At 33.4% G+C, this 12,787-nt stretch overlaps 1 protein-coding gene across 29 annotated transcripts in view; it reads left to right on the forward strand.

Annotated features, from left to right (window-relative positions):
- The window catches only part of LOC100524732 (protein FAM170A), a 689,565-nt gene that overhangs the window by 405,764 nt on the left and 271,014 nt on the right, over positions 1-12,787 (forward strand). For 25 of the 29 annotated variants that reach the window (XM_085014400.1, XM_085014401.1, XM_085014386.1 and 22 more), the window contains 2 exons: positions 2,333-2,590; positions 4,472-4,834. The gene's annotated coding sequence lies outside the window, so the exon portion shown is untranslated. Of the gene's footprint in view, positions 1-2,332; positions 2,591-4,471; positions 4,835-12,787 lie in introns of those variants that run through there. The other 4 variants (XM_085014404.1, XM_085014403.1, XM_085014402.1 and 1 more) reach the window with 1 other exon arrangement.

Consider the following 12,787-nt stretch of genomic DNA (forward strand, 5'->3'; position numbering starts at 1 on the left):
TTTTTGTTTTAGATTCCATAAAGTAAGTTTTGTTTATGTTTAAAATATGGGAATTTATGAAGTAAATTAATTTTATCTGGATGGTTTTATGGCATAGCACCTGTGAAATATGTTAAGAACAAATAGCAGAAATGTGTAAATGTGCAATTTTAATTGTAACTGAAGTGTTTATACTCATTTCCTGATGTCTGTCTTTCACATACTTGGTTTGAAGTAACATTGAATCAATATATGTTGAAGGCTTATTCACAGTTGCCCTGTAAGTTTGCTTTGATTTCTGTTTCATAGAAATGAATACTGAACTACATATATTAATTTTTTCATCATTTTTACATTATCAAGGAATAGAGTCAGTTTGAAAGACAGATCTTGACTCAGAGCATGAACTGTTTCTCCTGTACCTTGAGGTCTGGTACAGGAGAAACAGTTCATGCTGTCTGAATTTCTAGTTCTATAATTTTCACATTCTATGTTGAATTAGTTTTAAAATTTAGTGCCTTTCCCTTTTTAAATTCTAAACTCCTTTACTGCAGAAAGCATATTACAATCACTTCAGAAAAAAAATAGGCACTCATAGATACTTGTTGAATTAATAGTATATTAAATAAACCTTTATAAAAACACACACACAGTCACACCCCATAAAACTATTCTTCTCTCGTTAATGAAAAGCCAATTTAATCACTAACCCCTCCAAAGCCTAAACCCCAACCTAAGCTTGTCATGATCTATAGACAGAGTTGTCTTCATAGTTTTAGAACTCATATTACTTAAAAAAAGTTAATATTATTTTTGATCATTCAATCTTAAAAACTCAGCATCTTTCAAGTTGAGAGTCATCATTTGTTTTCTTATCAATATAGTGTAATTATTTAATCATATAATGATAATAACTGATAAAATCAAGTATACATTATAATAAATGATATTGACACCAAAACACCGTCACAGGAAAAGGCTAGATCTTTTTTTTGAAGGGATTTTTCTGTTGTCCTTCTTTATCTGCTGTTTTGTTTTTCCCAAACCATGCCTATTTAAACGACAGGCTTTCTTTATTTTCAGATCGAAATATATGATCAAAACATATTAAATATGAATGTTGGCAGGGATCAATATTCCTAATTTAAAAATAAATTATAGAAATCAAGTGGAATGAGCCATTTCCTTTAACTAATGAAATAAAATGAAGTACTCTATTTTTTAGATGCCTGCTCTTATAAGTGTTAGAGCTAAAGTAAAATGAATTGAGTGCTTTGACTATAAATATTAGAAAATATTCATGACAGTGCCACTTGTAACACAGTATGTTAAAATGTTGACTTGCCATATCCATTGGCAAGTGTGGAATACTCTAGTGAATCACTTACCTAGTTCTTTCTGTTAGTTTAAAAAAAGTCCTTATGTAAGAAAAACAGAAAATCACATACTTTAGTTCACTCTTTTAAATTCAATTTAAGCTTACAACTCAGTCTGCTTTTGCAAATGAGTTTTGTCTAGCATTTCCCCCATGAGTATAGCCTTAAAACAAAACAGAAAAATACTCACACAGCCTGTTTTTTTTTTTTTTTTTTTTTAGAATTTCAAATGTATCTGAAAAGAAAAGTAAGGTTATAAAAGAGAGTTCATATCTTTTTTTTTTCTTTTAAAGAAGAAATTTGGAATGTCTGTCAAGTTATTCTAATGCATATATAACATTTAATATACTTCTGGCCTCAGTTCCAGATACACACACACAAAAATTATTTACCACTTTTTCCAATAGACAGTTTAAATATTGTTTGGATGTGGCTCTTCAAAGATAGCTCAGAATTATGAGGGAGAAGAGAGAATTATAAAGGCATTTTCCAAAATCACTTAGAAGAATTAGTACAATTTATGGAGTGCACATCTTTTGAGTAAAAGAAAAACAGGTGAGGGAGAAGTCACACTGTCCATTTCAGACCAAGACCCACAGGTCTCAATTCCTTTTTAAAATCCAGATTGTCCTCTTTTTTTCTCCTTTGTATAGCTGCATCCCTCTGCAAGATTTTGGACTTTCTTTTGCCCTATAATATTCTTTCAAGTAACAAATTCTTGCCTAGTTGACTTCTTGACCTCTACCCCAAGGGATCAAACAAACAAAAAAGAAAGAAGAAAGAAAAAAAAAGACAACCTTTTCATTTTAACTATTCTATTACTGCTATGAAGAAATGAGTAATGAATCGCAAAATGTAATACATGTATAAATGTTATGAAATTTCCAGGTATCTTTGAGAGTTCTCACTGCAATTATTTCTTGATATGTTTATTTATTTTTAATTATTTTAAAGCAATTTTCTTCCTCTATACGTAGGTCCCTCCCTTTCAGTTACTCCTGAAGTTCTGGAATGATCCTCAAGACATTTAACAATCAAATAACTTCTATTTAATGGGCATCAGCCAGTCAGAATGGATTGCAGCTATAAACAAGTGGATGCCACTCCTAGTGCATGCAGCCCAGATGCAATGCCAAATAGGCATCACATGCTTCTCCCAAGGGCTGGCTAATAACCACATCAATATACAACTTCTTTTATGAGTAACAGATCACTCATAACTGCTGCATGCTAAGGTAGGTTCAGCTGTCCTTATGGTAGTAGTTAATGTGTTTGTATTAATGTGTCATCTACTCATATTTTGTTTTCAGCCAGTTAAATATATTTTTAATTCTAAATTATCAAACTTACCAACCTTGAGGTCTGTTATTATCTGTACCTTAAAAATGTTAGGACAGAATAAGTTTTAAGAGCCTAGAGGGAAACCTTTACTGTGCAAAGTTTTATATCTAAAGGCCAATATGGATTAAAATAGGACAAATACTTTTTTTATAATCTAGTTCTAAAAATAACATGCAAATTTCATTGCTGTATGGTTCTTTTGAACACAGCACTTTACAAAGAGCTGGAAAAGACAGTATCTGGCTCTAGGAAATTTTCAACTTGGAAAAATAGCTTACAGTCTTGTAAAAATACCTAAAATATTTTAGAAGTTCTCTACCATTTTGTGAGATGATCTAAACCTTCCAAGTTTATAAAGTTCATTTTCTGAAATGTTCAAGATTAAAAGCAGACCTTAAGTAGTGTAAATTCTGAGATGACCAAGCAACTTTCACAGTAACAGTAGTTTGTCTTTAGATGCAAGTGCTAAGAATCACAACTCAAATCACCTGAAGGAAAAACGAAAGGAAAATAAATGTTTCTCGGTAACTGGGGAAAATACTCACAAAACGAAAGAAGAACAGAACTGAGACCCCAGACAGAGACACTAGGATTCAGTGCTGGCAGAACCCTATCGTTTTCCTTTGCTAGCTTTTATTGAATTTCACTTTTTACATTAAGCTCCTTTACATTATGAGAAATGACTAACGAGCTGTATAATCTTGCACTAAAGATCCAAGAAGACGGGAAACTAACCTTCCATTTTCAATTTTGTCAATATGGGTATGACTACAAATGACCCAGCCTGGGTTATATGGGTGCCTCTGTGGCGGGGGTTGGTAGTGCTCCAAGAATATTTGGGATGGGGATGGATTTTTTTAGGGGCTGCTTATTGCTCCTAACAGAAGGATGCTAAGAAACTATACTGAACACTTGTAAGTATGAGCACCAGGGTTCCCCCCCGCCACACACACACACATATACCAGTTACCATGATTTAATTCACTCCTGAATTTTTTCATATTAAATTAAGCTTTCATCTCCACTGTGGACTGACCGTGATGAATGAAGTATCATGTTGTGTCATTCAATACCCGGCTGAAGAGTAGTGAAGGGGAAAAGGGGTCATGTGGCAAAAGTTTATGAAATATGTTACTTTGTTCTTTGCTAAACGGTAGCAGCAGTGAGACTTTCCAACTCTTAGAGAAGCAGAGATTATTCAGAGGGTAGACTCAGGAAAAATACACACTAGTAGGTTTGGACCCAGTGATAGAATGCCAGGTTGCCTACGAGGAATGTATGTGTGGGCCCAGAAGGATATGTGATTTTGTATTGGAACCCTTCATTCAGTCTGCTGTGTTGTGGGCATCATATGTTCTCTCTAGGTGGGGAGAGATAACTTGTGAAAATGCAGATTCTGCCATCTAAAGGTTAGTTTTTTCCTTCAACTTAATTCCACATCCACACATACTTAGGAACATTTAGGCAAATAATAGGAAGGAGGAGCAAAGGTGAAGAAGGCTCTATCCTACAGGAACTCACAATCTCCTGTGGCAGCCCTCCCACCTGCACCTTCAAGCACTTAAAAACTAACTACGATGCAGAGTGGTGAGTGTTTAGGAGGCAGTATTGAACTGTTAATTGTGTATCATGCATCTGTGCACATGTCTAAGGATTGTTTGAGAGAAGCTTCAAAAGAAAAAAGCGGACTATTTGAGGCATATTCTCAGTAATTTTGCTGTATTTCTAAGTACTTTTCCCTCTCTATTTTGTCTGGTGAACTTTCTACTCAACAGAACTTGAGGATGAGATTGGAGAAAAAACCTGTAAGAAGAGTCCAAAGTCAGAAAAACCTGAGTCAAGAGCTGAGAGAGAAACTGAAGTATTCTAGGCCATGAAGAGTTTGGAAATATTTGCCCAAAGTGAAGGCAACAATGCAGCTGTTAAAATATGAAGTAGAGTGTCAGGAGTCTGCAATTAATGAAAATGAGCTGAGGGTGTGGCCTTGAGCAGGCCCAGATGAGCTTAAGAAGCTCTCTTCAGGTCTGTTGCCTGTAACACATCTCAGTGTGGGGGTCAGCTACATATGGAAGGGCGGCGGGTGGAGAAGCTCTGACGTCCATGCCACCAGAACCCAGTGCACACTGCTCTTTATGCAGGTAAGAGAAACCGGTTTTATATTTATTACCTCGAGCTTTCTCCCTATTAGAGCACAAGTTAATGAGTAAATGCAATTAGTATGTATGAAAGCAAATGCACTTAATATTACTAAATACATCACAGAATTCTTGGGGCAGTATATTTAGTGCTTTACAAGTATAGTAGAGATAAAATTATGTAAACATGGATAATTTAGGTGGGACAGGGCTTGGGGTACAGAGTAGGGATGGTTAAAACAAAAATCATTGAGATAATATGATTACATAGTCGAATGGAGTTTGTAATGAAGGATTAGGGCCCCACGTGTGACTAATACTATCTCAGAACCTGAGGGAGGATAAAAAATGTTCCAACAAAGTTTAAGAACTTCTTGGTCATCCATTGTGGAAAAATAAATTCACACTTTAAATAACAAGTATATCAATTTGATGATTTTCATGATAGATTCTACCCATTAGTATTAAACAAAATCTTAACCCAATATAATCTTTCTCAGAATTTGTTTTCCACATTTCTATGTATTTTTATAAGTATTTTTAATAAGTACTCTGCATTGTACATGTAACTAATGAAGGTGACTTTGCTTTTTCCAGTTATTTTATTTTGTTTTTTTTGTTTTTTTTTTTTTGCCCTTGATTAAGCAAACTTTCGGTTTACAATATACAGTCAGATTGCAACAAATTTTACCCAGTTTGAGGAACCTGCAGTTTTCAATTTATCCTGGTTAGTTATATTGCAACTTGGAATATTTTAGCAGTGTCTTACATTATTTGGAGTAGTGACTAAATACATGTTTTGAAAAGCAAGTCCTAAATAACTCAGTGATTCTCAGGGTGAATAGATTATGCAAATTTTTTTGCTGAGAAATAGAAACACCTCTGGGTTCACAAATGGTTTAAAGTGGTGGATGAATGCTAGTGCACTAGCATCTGATCCAGCTGGTAAGACCACATGTAGGCTAGGGGCTGTAAAAGCCATGCTGGAGTTTTATTACATCCTTCCCACCATGAGAAGGTTTCCTGGAGAGATAAAGAGATGGCAGAAGAAAGATACTGGTGAGAATAACAGATAGTTCAGGGAGTGAAGGAGAAATTGTAAGTAGTCCAATATTGAGTGTTATCAGTCATGTCAGGGAACTGCCAGTGAGAGGTCTCTGTGATGAGATTTTATCATAGTCCTGGTCACAGAAGTCCATTCCTGGCCCCTTTCCTCTCTTATCCTCACTTAGTATCTTATTGTATAAGTCACAAACACATTAAGTACAACATAAACATAAGACATATATGTATATACAAAAGTGTGTGTGAGAGAGAGAGGGAGAGAGGAGATAAAGAGTCACTGAGATTCTTTGAATTAGCTTCTTTTTAAAAGGCCAATCAGATTAATTGACTTTGTTTCCTCTAACTCACTAACACTCAACACATGGTGATAACTCATGGCTTATAGCCCATTCTCCAGTGTATCTGGGCACTTCGACTGCACAAGTTTAGCTCTGTGTTTATCTATACTAAAATTTTTTTTGTCCCTTAAAGATGTTTATGCTTGTAGAACTTGTAATTAAATGATACATTTAATTGTCAGGATATTTATATTTTCATACTCTGGGTATTCACAATCAAGGGTAAAATAGAGTTCTTTCTATGAGAAACAGGTAGAATATCCTTATTATACTGTGTTTATGATTCACAGTGATACTTTCATAGCTTTAGTGTTTGCTTGGACTGAGGTAGTACTCAATTTTACAAGTAAAATTTTTAATTCTTCATGAAAATACTTATTGTTGCTTGGTTTGCTATGCTTTTCCTGGTGCATCCTGCTTTTTAAATTGTTTTTATAATACCTTCATCTTTGGATGAACCGAAGAATATCACAGTGGGGTGATTGTTAATATGTAAAGTATAAGAATCCTTAACCTTGGGAGACTCTTCTTGTACTTTTTAATATGAGATAAGCAAGATTGATATATTCAAGGTTGCTGATGGCCATAACTCCATTATCTTGTTCTTTGCCTGGCAAGCTCTATTCTGTCTCTAACGGACTAGTTATCTAGGGTCTTTTTGCTTCCATTTTCTGATTCTGTGATCCTTTGATGTGCTGAAATTAGATCACCAATATAAAATATTTCCCATTAGTGGTTTCATGCTTCAAAATCTTCATTTACTACTTTTTTTAAAAAAATGAATTTTAAGAGAAACGAAAAAGTAGAAATACTTTTATTTTACTTTGTTTTATTACTTAATTTGTATGTATTGGGAAAGCTGATTAATAGTCTGTTAGCTGTTCAGTTTTCACCAAAAGAGCATCTAGCATTTGGAGGTTGTTCTGTTTAATCCACTGAATGACTTAATACAGAACACTCACATTTTCTAGTAGTGTAGATTATGTTATTTTTACTGACTAAAAACTATGCAATTCTCATAAAAATCAAACTTATTTTTGTGTTTCTGGAAAATTATCATCAAGTATCTATTTTGACAGTATTTTTATTTAAGTTTTATATTTGAAGAGCAAAATAAATTACCCTTATCACTATATAAATATATGCTTAGTTGGTTAAAAAAAACTGATGGTGGCTTAAGCTATATTAAAACATAGTATCTTTATTTTCATTTGAAGAAAAAAGATGTTTTCAATTGTAATATTAAAGGAAGGTCAATGCTGTCAACTTAGCATTGCTACACTAACTGGTGGTAATTATTTATTTACATTTCAGTTTTTTTTCCCTGAGCATTGACAGATGACCTAGACCAAGTATTAATCCTCCTCAACAGAAAAATCAGCAATGGGTCAAGTATTAAGATACTTTAAAAGTTTAGGTCATTCTTCTGTTGTTCAGTGATTTTTGAAGAAAATTAATCTAAAGTAAAATAATTACAGTGATTTTTATGGCAAACTTGAGATTAATGACTGTTCTTAAAAAGGTTATAAAAAGTAAAAAGGTTATGTGCTTTTTGCCAATTATCATTTAAGTATCTTGAGGAATAAATGCATAATTATAGAAAACGGGGTACATCCTTATTTAAAACATTAAAGATACTTAGGATATAGACTGTTACCTTCAACTCAAATGTGTACAGATTCCCTGTATGCACTATTTTATATGTTTCCATTTTTCACTTGCTCATATGTAATCTCTCCAAGGTATTAGCCATGATGTGGTATTGATGGCACAGTTTTTCACCTAAGCAAATAAATGTAAGGATAGGCCACAAAGCACGTAATATGTAGCCCTCTGAAAATTGCTGTATTTGATAAGCATCTTCCATATACTCCAGCAATTTTAAGTAAAAGTAATGTTTTCTTATATTTTGAAAACAGCAAAGTTACAAAATATATTAAAACAACTGATTTGCTTGACGTTACTCTCCAGCACACTATTCTACAAACGTTCTATGTTTTGGACACTTCAAAAGTAACTTATGATTCTAAAACTGTGATTTTAATGAACCTTCAAACTAATGTCCACACTAACATTCATGATGTCAGCAGAGTCATAAAAAAATCATGAGGCATTAAGCAAAGGGAAAAACAGGAGGGGGGAGAAATGATCACTTTGAAATGTAATTAACCTCCTGTACTTTTCAAGTGCTTGGTGGTGATGCCTGGGAGTTGGGAAGGGAAATGAGAGCTCTGGGAAAAAAAAGTCAGGTTTCCCAGGGCATGTCTTGAGCTATTTGTGTTGAATAGAGTGGATTTCAATTTTATGGTTCGTTGAAGGTAATGCATGTTTTTGTGGTTACATGTGTCAAGATGTTTGTAGGTCCCCTTGTAACTACTAGAAAAAAAAAACAGCTTAAATAACATAAGCATTTCAAAAGGGTAAATGACCCAAAACTTGTCAGTATTGCATTAATGCATTTAGGAACAGGGATATTAATAAATGTTAAAGAAAATAGTCTATGTTGCTAATGGCACACTCAATTTTTAAAACTAAGAATATTTTAAAGAGAAGTATTTTAAAATCTGGTTATGGGTAAAACCTTAAGTTCCTGAAAGTTCTATGTATACTTGAAAAGAATACTGTTTTATAAATGTCAATTAGGTCAATTTGGTTGATACCGATGCTTAATTTTTCAGCCTCTGAGCCTTCGTGCTATTGGGTCATATCAATTCACTTTTACATACACTATATACCCAATAACATAATGTTGCTATGTTTATGTTAAAAATCAGCAGTGTTTACAGAGATTTTTTGAAAGTCATTTGTTGTTAACAGCATATTAATTCTTATGCTCTCCATTCGTTACCATAAAACTTGATTTTTAATTGGCATTTTTCCCCCCAACATAATACAGAATTATTTAGCATTTCTTGTAATGGAAATATTTTTTAATTGTGTGAATTTGTTTGTTTAATGTGTTTATTTATTTTCAAGTGCTTTCCTTTTGATGACAGTACTTGCTAGCATAAAATTATTGACTGACAGGCATTGTACTTTAGGTACTTAAAGGGCTTAGTGATATGTCTTCTTGCCTTAGCCATAGCTGTTAATATTCTTTCCCTGTTTCTAGTTTTTGTTTTTTGCTTTTGTTTTTTTCCCTCTTTCTGGCAGTTCTCAAGGCTTTAGTAATTTTTTTAGCATTTTAATTAAGCTGTTCTGGGAATAGTTGTTTTTGTTATGGATGTTGCTGTTTGTGTTTATTCTGCTTAGAGGGCCCTGAGCTGCTTGGATATATGGCTTGACATCTTGCATTAATTTAATATTTCTTGAAGTATTTTTGCTACAATATTATTTTGGGCACTTTATTAAGCCATGTTGGAGTGTTTGATATTATTTTGTAGATTTCAGTTAAGGTTTTGCACACTTTTTGTATTACATTTCAGCTCATATAAATTCTTATTGACATGTCCTAAAATTCACTATTTTCTCTTGTATATCTAACATTATTATATGCCCATTGAATTAATTATTTATTCCTAATAATTATTATTTCACATCTATCATTTCCCATAGTTTATTATTTTTATCCTGATTGAATTCCCCAACTGTTCACATACATAATCCACCTTTTCTATTATTTAGTTTAATGTTCTGATGTAATATTTCTAAATCCAGGCCATATTTTGAGTCTCAGTGTGTCAAATGTTTATTCTCTTAGCAATGGGTCACATTTTCTTTTGTCACTTTTTGATTGTATATTGTACATTGTGTGTACAAAATAAAATAGTAGGGGTGAGATAAGGAATACCTATATCCTAAAAGGTTATGTTTATTCTTCTTTTAAAGCTGGGATTTGAGTTATATCTATTGTGTAATTTATCTGCTCTGGATTTTGTTGTTCTTTAGTTAAATCCAGTTCAGTTTATTTTTGAGGGCATTATCATAAGCTTTCTTATCAATGTTTGAACTCTGGGGGCTGGAAATTTTGCCTCTGATGTTTCTGCCCTATCTTCCCAAGTTAACTTCCTCCTGTCCCTATACCTTAGGAGTGTCACTCCCAGTTTTTCCACCTTGGCTCCAGGGACCTTCCCAAAGTCCCCCCGCCCCCAATACTCTGGGAATTTACCTGATGACTGTGCTAATTCCATGGCAAGCACCAAATATAAGAAAAATATTAGTATCCATACCAGCAGAAACTTCCAGAGGTATTCATGATCCCTGGCTTGGACTATACTATAAAGCTACAGTGATAAAACAGTATGGTATTGGCACAAAAACAGACATAGAGATACATAGAATAGTACAAAGAGTCCAGAAATAAATCCACACATATATGGTTAATAAGCAGGTACTTAGAAAGAAAGGTTGGAGAAGCAAGTGGCTCGAGCAGACAGCATAGTCAGGAAGTCTGACAGGAAATGTTGCTTAGGTGAACATGTTCTTGGGAAGAACTCATAAGGGTGGGTATTCTGTATTTCAGGGCTTCTTCAGAATTAGAGGTAAGTTAACATTCAGGGCCTTTGTGGAGGAGAGAAGTGACTTAGCCAAAGTAAAGCAGAGAGTAAGAAGTAGGCAACTATGGATACTTGGTTAAGTGAAATCAACTAGTTCTAGTACATACATACAAAACAAGAAAAATATTCTGCTACTTCAGGTTAAGACCAGACTATAGACCTGGAGCCAATGTTCTTTTTCTAAACTACACTCTTCTCTTTTTGATGATAATATACGTATTTATATATTTATATGTTTTGTTATCCATACATGAAAAATACATACACAGTTGTATTACCAAATGGTATATTTAAACATAGTATGATTTTATTGATTGAAACGTCTGTTTTTACTTTGTCATATTCATTATGAAATAACATTTATGATCCATTGACTTAATTTATCATCTGAATTTGAATAGTGAAAAATATAGCAAATTATCAGTTGAATTTTAATTTATTTTGATATCTTTTAATAAATCGTTACAAAATTATAGCATTTCATTATTCCAAATGCATATATTAGAAATTTTTAGAGAACATTTCTAATAAGGGAATGTTAAATTATATGTTGTAGTGGGAATTATTTTTAAAATGAGACAAGTGAAATTTTTTTTGGGTAACTTAAATAGGTTAATTTTGAGATGTAAATATTTTTGGTTCAGATGAGCAAAGAGCAGCACACATATCTGCTGGCCTGACAGATTTCACCAATATGTAATACACAGACTTATATCCAGCAACCATCTAAGCTACCATTAGCTCTTTTCATTACATGTAATATATCTCCGGTAACTCTAAGCTACCTCATACTCCATAATAATTATCTTAATATGTAATCTTAAGTTGGGTTTTATAATATAGACATATTTATATTAACCCTTGTAGATCTCAAAGTAGAGGAAAGTAGTATGTTAAATAAAAATAATACTTGTTCTCATGGTTACTTATGAGATTACAAATCACTAAAGTTATCAAAAATCACACTGTGCAAATGTACAGTTATCCAACTAAAATAATTGTTATGCTTTACTAAAGATAATGTAGAAACTAAGTCTTTAGAGTGGGCCTTCTGATACCACGAAGAAAGCAAATAGATGTAAATAAAAGGACCATGGAAAATACACCACTCTTGCATATCAGTGCTTTCTTATTCTAAAATGCATTTCTTAACAGTGTTTACATCTTTCCAGTCTCACAGCATAGAAACCATGTAGTTGTTTCTCTCTCATCAAATTCTCTCACTACCTTATTGCCTGCCATGGGATCCATGGCAACTGCTTAGCAGTTCTCTATGAACAGAGCCTTTCCTCCTCTAATGCACATAGCCTTCTGATGCCAGACTAATCCTCCTAAAACACTACTTTTGCAGTGCTAATCTTTCTCATAAACCTGCAAAATCCCCTAATGGCTTGTCACTTTGAGTTTTTCTTAAGCCTTGTCTTATCAAATAATTCAAAAACATGTATTTACTTTTGTTCTCTCTCCTCTGAGAACTCTCAGATGACTATTTCACCGGGTTCCTTTTGAAACATGAAGGTATAGAGCAAGGAGCTATAGAATTGGAGACTGAAGGCAAGGTGAGAGAATGGAAAAAGGAAAAAAAAAATTTTTTTTAAACAAGGAGAAATAAAAGCAAAATAACCTCGGATGTTAGAATTCAACTCACAAAGCAGTAAGATTAAGAGAGAATACTATTTCCCTAGTGCAATGGAATAGTAGTTTTAAGGCAGTAGCCCCTGAAAGGAACAGCATTATTCTCAAGCACTCAAGTCATAGGTAGGAAGATAAGAAAGCAGCATAGCAGGGGCACCAGGTCTGAATGAGAAAGTCCATAATTTAGGAGTATGATACTTGTGGATTTTGAAAGATTCTATGAGGTGTTTTACTTAGCTTTATCGAGATGAAATTTCCATTACATTAGTCTCACCATTTGTTTAGTGAGCTAGAGTAAAAACTTACATTTTCATTTCTTGTGTGATTTGAAAGTGATACTTGCCCCCACAGTGAAATCCTATGGATTAGGATTTATAGTCTTGCTAAAATAGTCATTTAAATCTGATTGGCATGTGTAGAAA

Source organism: Sus scrofa, chromosome 2 (genome assembly GCF_054392235.1).
Source record: "Sus scrofa isolate SSC_HxYL_T2T_F1_AM1 chromosome 2, Sscrofa_HxYL_maternal_Yorkshire_Landrace_v2.0, whole genome shotgun sequence".
NCBI classification, from domain to species: domain Eukaryota; kingdom Metazoa; phylum Chordata; class Mammalia; order Artiodactyla; family Suidae; genus Sus; species Sus scrofa.